This window comes from Oncorhynchus mykiss, chromosome 11, assembly GCF_013265735.2.
Source record: "Oncorhynchus mykiss isolate Arlee chromosome 11, USDA_OmykA_1.1, whole genome shotgun sequence".
Classification (NCBI taxonomy): domain Eukaryota; kingdom Metazoa; phylum Chordata; class Actinopteri; order Salmoniformes; family Salmonidae; genus Oncorhynchus; species Oncorhynchus mykiss.
In genome coordinates, this window is record NC_048575.1 from 18357345 (window position 1) to 18365275 (window position 7931).

The window sequence follows — 7931 nt, forward strand, 5'->3', positions numbered from 1 at the left end:
ACACACACACACACACACACCTATGTCAGACATAGAGAGAGACAGCAAGACAGACAGTCCTGGGTGTACTGTCTCTTAATGAAGGTCTGCAGGACCAGAGGAGTCACAGTCCATTCTGTTGACGTGAAATGACATGCGTATGACTATGGTAATGAATCTCTGCCTGTATAATTATACAGGCTACTGCTGCTAGCCCATTTAATGTACCTCTATTCATCACACACACACCACATATCAAACAACACATTTACAATTCCTCTCAGATACATTCAATTCCTTCCGTGAATTTTTATATTTGCAAAAGGACAAAAAATGAATAAAAGAGAATCCTATTCGGCTGTCTGGTGTGTACAAAGATATTCTGTTCGCCCAACCGTGGCATTCAGTAATGGGGATTTGGAAATAACCTAAGTGTGTGTGTGTGTGTGTGTGTGTGTGTGGAGTTTCTCTTTAGTGATACCCACTACTCCGATTACCAGCCAGTCTTAAGTGTTCAACGGGACTCATATTTATTCCCTCTCTACCTTTAGTATTGTTGGTGGTCTTTAAGCAGCGATACTGTCCTCCCTACTACGGCCTATAGGGATCTACAGAGGAGCACATTAAAATGCAGGAAGATAGGCTTGTTGCTAGGCTCTCTCCCTCTTCCTCTCTCTCTCTGCAGCATAGGATTTTAAATCATCCGACCTCCCTCTATTAGAAGAGAGACTTATTGAGGTAGAAACCATAAAAAATGAAGGAGGGAAATTTAATCCCTGAAATATTGATTTGCACATTAATATCAGATAGACAGAGGGCGATGAGGCTGGGTGGAAATGACACATTGTCAACCTCTAAGAGAGGCTGGAGCCAATCTTCCTGCTGGATATGTCTGCACAGGAGAGTTATAGGAGGGTTTCACCTCTCTTTCTCTCTCTCTGCCCCTCTCTTCTCTTATCCCGTCTTCCTCCCTCTGTTCCCTTTCTCTCTGGTAGCACCTCAATCATGGCTGTAATGGTGAAATGTGTGTTTTACTGAGAAACATGATGTATCATAAACGGAAGAATAAAAAGCTATGTTGTGTGTGTTGACTACAGTGAAACTTTACACCATGAGCAGAACAACCAGGAAGGTATCTTGTCTTGTATGTTTTATACACACTAATAAACATGTTATTATACAGTACTAATAACCTTAATGCGCTGTTATAACCTGCCTCTGACTTGACCTTTTCCTACTGTAAGCATCTCGAGGAAGTCGGAAGTACAGGTTTTTAATAATGAACAACATGTTTCTCTTTCTCTTCCATTGTCCTCCCAACCTGGCAGTATAGCACCAACACATCCTGAATCTCCTATCAATGCATGCTTTATACCCAGGCTAATGTGCTTCACACACACACACAAACACACACACACATACACACGTATACTGTTAATGTAATAATTATAATCTTTATAACCTTTATAATCACAGAAAAAAGAAAAGAAAAAACGTGCCAGTCCCCAAACAAACTGAACATCTTCTTCATTGCCTTAAGAATGGGACTGAGAGAGATGGAGGATGTAGCCAATGTTCTGTGAGACAATGACATCATTAATAGGGATGAAACGGCAATTATATTTTTCTATTTCCCATAATGTGGGGTTTTTAACAGATTAAATGGAGTGTTACCATAGTTGATCAGAAATACAACATTAGTAGCAGACATGAAATTAACTACACTACACTGCCCTCGTCGTTATATAGCGTAGCATTGAACCCATTGCTCCCAAATCACCAGTATTCAGACAAATGTTTAAAGGTATCAAATATATCAAGTTTAATTCTCAGAATCTATATTTATTTTTTAAATGCCATTCGTTGGAAATATCCCTCAAATATGTTAATCTTAGTCCCAATCCACTGTAGCAGTCTAATATTAATAATATGTATTATTGTTATAATTTAATTTAATACTTTATCCAAATAATTATATTCTAAATTGTTCTATTGTATAAATAATTTCTGCAGTCCTCATTGTTGCTTTAGCCCAACAATCCATGGAAAATCTCGTATTTCCATAAAATAGAATATTTGGATGGATTTATTTCCAAAGTTATCTAAAGAACTATAAATATCAGAAAATAGCTCATATGATTTTTCCCTAAATCAAAGCAAAAACAGATACATTTAAAACTCGTCCTAATATGCCGAAGAAGAGAACGCCGTAGTTTAAATCCAGTCGAAAATCATACTGCTGATGTGCGGTGAAAGAGCAAGCAGAGAGCGCAAACATACACACTCATACACAGTGTAGCATAGCCTACCGGAGTTTGAGACTGCCTCTCGTGTCACCGTGTTTTTTCTGCTCTCTCAGTGCAAGCGATCGATGTCCCTATCATTGTCGTGTCCCAATCCCAGCCAACATTCTACCTCAAACCAGCCACCATGCAAAAAAACACCACAGCCCCTCTTCTCGACTCTCCTCTCTTCCCCAAGTTACACTAAACAATCACCATGCATCGACAACTCACCACCGAAGTCTGGGGTAAAACCTCATCACTGGCAATGGAAGGACAATTCATTATGTGGAGAAAAAATATGACCCCACCAAAGCGAATGGAGAGAAAATGGATCTTACGTTTCGGCAAGAGGACAGGAGTAAAGCTAAAATAGAACCTATATTCAAGAGTTTGGGCCTCTTATGCTCTTTTTCCCGGTGCCTGTTTTAATATTTTGTCAAAGAGAAATAAGAACCGTGAGTTTTTGGCTCCAGGGGACCTGCGTGCTATCAGTAGCCAAACGACTGGTCTCCTCTCTCGGCGACACAGCCACCCACGCCTCCGTGTATGTCTACTCCTTTAGACGCAGCAGGTAACAACGAATTTATAGGACCGTTATACATTGATATGCATATTATCGTCTAAAAATTCATTTAATGGATCTTTCTAAACAATATATAGGATAACGTGGAAATCGTGTTGCTCTTCGTGTCACTTAAGAATGCACGGTGGGTGTTACATGTAACAATAACGTGAGGAAGAGCTCGACATTGTCAGAAAATATATGAATGGATACAATGTAGCCTAACTGCCAGTCAGTTCCAGCTTTTATAAGTGGTCCAGCACTGGAACCAAACAGAACACTTTCACGGAAAACAGGGAGAAAAAAAGTCAAGTAGCCTAGAAGACCACGAGAGATCGGACCTCGCGACGTTTAGTCTGGCGCCGTAATTAACCATGCCACACCGGGGAGATACGTGATGTCGTGTAACGATTTGTTTTACGGTGTATTGGACAGACCGTATGGCATACAATCAAAATCAGACAAACCCTAGTAAACTTTGAGCGCAGATTTGGCGGAGGTAGCACTGATACTCACGTAAAGGCGTTCGTCTGTCCCCTGACAGTTCTTCGCTAGTAAAACCAAAGCAGGACTTCCACAAACACCTCGATAGGCGATGTTTTCCAAGGCAAAGCCACTCACGAAAACATACCGCATGAAAACAGCTGTTATGCGCGGAGCGCTATTCTACGGGATCCACTAAGAAAGATAATCGATACTTGACCTAAATTTAACACCAACTAGCCTACTCAATAAAAGTTATAGAAAAAAAACTTACTTTCTTCGCCCCGCAGTTCGCTCCCCTACGCCTCTTGCTTTTGGTTTGAAAACAGTCACATCCAATGGTTGCGAAATATGATAACACAAAAATTTAAAAACGGGAAAAATTGATAATCCTCCCAACTTTATTGGAAAAAATATACAAATGACAGGCGGTGTGAAAGCTATCCTTTGGGTCCGATCGGTGGAAGATGTGTCGACTGCAGCCTCGCAATTTCGGTTGTGGAGGGGTAGAGAAACGGCGGAAGGGAAATGAAAATCCGATATGTCTTTATTCTGCTAATTATTATCGTTTTAGCCCTGTTTAAAAAAATGGCTGATTAAGTTGAGTGCGCATGTCTTTGTGTGTCTATTCCCGATATGCACTCTGGGAATGGAAGAGAGAGGGCGAATGAGAGAGGGAGGGAGGGAAAGAGAGAAAGAGAGAGAGGGGGAGAGAGGTGTAATTAGCGACCTGATCAACAGTCTCCACATTGCAAATGACGGGCTGAGCCCCTGTCTTAAGCAAAGCCCGTAGGACGGAACGCGTCAGAGACCAAAGTGATCTTAACAGGGGGAAATCTTTACGTTTTACCGCCCGGTCCAAGGACACGCAGAACAATAAAGAGCCATTTCCTCTTAACCAAATAGGGTAGAATTACAGAGAAGTCAAGTTATTTTAAATAAAGGTCCGCAGATGAAGAATAATAGCCTGCTGTATTCCACCCTACACATTGCAAGGTTCATATAGAATATGACACTATGTTAAAGCTTTCAGAATGTCAGTGTATATTCCAAATATAGGGATGTGTTTGCTTATTTTGGTGTCCTGATTTGAATGAAAATAGGATCATATTTGATCTAGTGGATTAAATAACCTACATTTAATCTTGAGCGATGCACAAATTGAAGGGCTTCAGTAGACGCTTGTTACAGATAGATAATAATTTACTCTGTTTAACTGTGTTGTACATTTTTAAACTGATGGAACACCATATGTAAACAAGGGTATGTTGTCAATATATTGAACACAACATCGACATGTTTATTACATAGATGTAAAACTATGACAAAACAATAAAGGATATGTCTGGCTATGAAAAGCGAAAGACAGCATGCTTTAGGCCTATATACAATATACAGAGGAGGAAAACACCGGCCTTAACCGAAAGTGTGATATTTATTTTAATATCAATTAGATCCCAACCTCATAATTTGATGCAAAATCAATTAATTAAGATTATACGTCAAACTAAATTACTTTCTTCCATCACTGTTTCTAAAAAAATATGTAAAAGGTTTAATACTGTAGCATATATTGTACTTATTATAGAGGCCGAAGAAGAACGCAGATACGCGTCAATGGATGTCACGAACATATATATATATATATATATATATATATATATATATATATATATATATATATATATATATATATATATATATATATATATATATATATATACCAGTATGTATTTATGTTAAATAGTAGACTAATGCATGCGCCTACATTACAAACAAAGAACCAGCCTTCAGAAGATATGGGTTGAAAATGTGTATAATGTGTTTGTGATGATGGTAAAACACATCTCTCGTGATGAGTGGAGAACATGGCCTATACATGCAATACCTATAGAAAATAAAAAGTGCAAATAGCCTACATGTGCATCAAAGTCATCAACATCTTACAAACTCCCAGTCCACATAAGATGACAATGGGCCTAGCAGAACCAAGCGGAGCTCTTCAGATAATGTTCGAACCATTAAATCAAACAAACCATTCAAATAAATACATGTATTTATTCATAGGTTGCGTACTTCCGTAGTAGGCCCATTGCTCTATTCCCATCCAACCTAACTATTTTTATTTAACCTTTTCTGTCTCTTAATAGTCGCTATCGAGAGAGACCTTACACGGTGTTAATCGTGAAAGGAATCAGGAGATCGGTTCTCCTTCATGAAAAAAATCGAAGGGGGTGAATTGACTGAGCCGGGGCTTGGGATCGTACGATAAGGCTGTTGGCAGTCAGCTACTTCCTACTGTAGTAGCCTACAACTGAATAGGACCTACCCGGACCCAGCCCGAACCAAGCCCGACCCAGGGCTGTTGGAACCCGGACTACTGGGGGCTGTGACCCGGGTTAAAGGTGTTCAACCGAGGCGTCCTTTTTTTACGCTGATCGGAGGCTGTGGCTCTGGCGTACTCCAGGGATTCCAAGCTCTTCTCCCTTGAGAGGCGACTCACTCAGCGGTAGGAGAAGCCAGACAAGCCGCTGCCTGGTTGGACAAACAGCATGGAGCAAGAAGCAACGGACGGAGCATTTCTGTTCTCAGAGAATCTTTAGGCTATAGTAGCCTAACTTGCAAAACCTGGTGCAATGGACTAAAGGTTGTTTTGAATCTTTACCGTTGACGGTTTTATTTTGCATGGATGGAGGACTTTGTAACTATTGATTGATTTTGTTTTTCAAGTGGTCGCTTTTTGGGGGGGATATAGAGTAGACGCTGGCTGGAGGCCAGACTGGACTATTACACTTTTAGTAGCCATAGCTCTTAGGCGACTGCGAGGGACTTGTCCATATTGCATACTTTCGCTTGTCTTTTCATTTATTTTCACGGGGGAAATGAGAAAGTAAAACGGATTTAAGGGACTGATACTGCTTATCTTAGCCTCATGCATTTTTAAATCCCCGGGTCGCCTCCCTCTCACTCTCCCGCATACGATGCTCTTTCTCCGGGGGCTGCTTGACAAAAGACTGCCTTAACTAATATTTCGCCCCATTGCCATATCGCTGCATCCCCAATTAATAATAAATTGTTATCTGTAAAGTCAGTGTGTATGTGTGTGTGTCCTCAGGTTAAATGATAAAAAGGACCTTACACCAATTGAGCTTTTATCAGAATGACCATTTTCATGTGTTTCATTTTCAAACGAAGAAGAAGAAAATAGAACTACTTCTGCATTGCTTTTTGTGAGTGGTTATTACAACAATATGACAATTGTTTTGTTTTATATGATCAAATTCCTGAATCTTTCTCTCTGGGTAATTGTGTTCCACTGCTTTGAGACATGTTTAGCCCCCGGTAGCGGTACTGGGACTGTCCTGCAATAAGGGACTAGGAGGCAGGTTGGTTGGGGGTTATCCTTGGTCTCAAATCAGATGTTTTCAGTCCAAAGCGCCGGCGCCCTCTGGGGTCCGTTTGACCCTCTCCTCAAAACACACAGACCCACTGGAAAACCCTCTACCCAACACAATGGCTCATCTCCCTACACACAGAGCCAGACCCAGAACAGTCTACATTCACAGCAAAGTGCCAAACACATTTCACAACAGTCAGAGGAAGGAACAGCACACATGCATCTTTTGTAAGCAACGGAAACAAGAGGGTAATATTTATTACAAATAAAGTTTTATTTTATAAAAATCCATAACTATCAATGGAAAAATATCGCCAAAAAATAATGGCATTTATGGTAAAATCATGTGCATCAAAATGGTCAGAAATTAATTACACAGGCCCATCAGAAATCACGTAGTAAATTTCATATTTGAATATTGCGTGGCACAGTGAATTTGAATAAAACAAAGGCTTACGATGCAAATTAATTAATTCAAAATGGAAATAATATGCAACTTCTTTGATATGGTTTCACTTGCAAAACACGTTTGCCGAGAGAAACAAATAATATTCCCGTAATTTACAATACCCATTATGCACATACATAACTCCACAGAGAAATCTCAAATGTTGTCTCCTTCCATTCAAACACAGAAAAATGTAGAAATCCGCCACAAATGAACTTTTTCCCCACAGAAACCCAACCTAAACCTTCTCGACGTTTTAATGACATAGACCCTAAACCAGACAACTCGCATCCATAAAAACACAATCTGTTTCAAACTTCCTTTAAATTCCCAAAAGCACAAACTCACGCAGCACCAGAAGATAAATAAAAAGTACATGTACCTTTGGTAAAATAGCATTCCGCTTTTCTTCTTTCTCTTACTCTCTTACGCTCAGTAGCGATCCGCTTATAGCATATGGAATCTGTTTTGAAAATGCCTAGATTTGGCACATTGTCATTGAAAAGAGGGGAGCGAAGTGATGCCACTACAGAATAGAGGAAATGAGTTGCGCATTGGACGCAGCCTCCCCTCCACGCGGATTTATCCAACTTTAATTTAATATTCCGCAATCACACAGTGATGGCATATATTTCAAGGAGAATTTCAGAGGAAGGAACTGCTTTGTGTTTTTCCACTAGTATTTCATCTGCAGTAGAGGTGGACAATGCTTTTGTACCTATTATCTGTCCTATTTATTTTATTTTATTTGTCCCCTTCTGTTTTGATATTTCACAG

The 7931-nt window shown here is 39.9% G+C and overlaps 1 protein-coding gene across 2 annotated transcripts in view; it reads right to left on the reverse strand.

Annotated features, from left to right (window-relative positions):
* zfhx4 (zinc finger homeobox 4) overlaps positions 1 to 7670 on the reverse strand; it is a 130123-nt gene extending 122453 nt beyond the window's left edge. The window contains exon 1 of one of the 2 annotated variants that reach the window (XM_036935113.1): positions 7537 to 7670. The gene's annotated coding sequence lies outside the window, so the exon portion shown is untranslated. Of the gene's footprint in view, positions 1 to 3583; positions 4021 to 7536 lie in introns of those variants that run through there. The other variant, XM_036935111.1, reaches the window with a different exon arrangement.
* Positions 7671 to 7931: the final 261 nt, after the last annotated feature.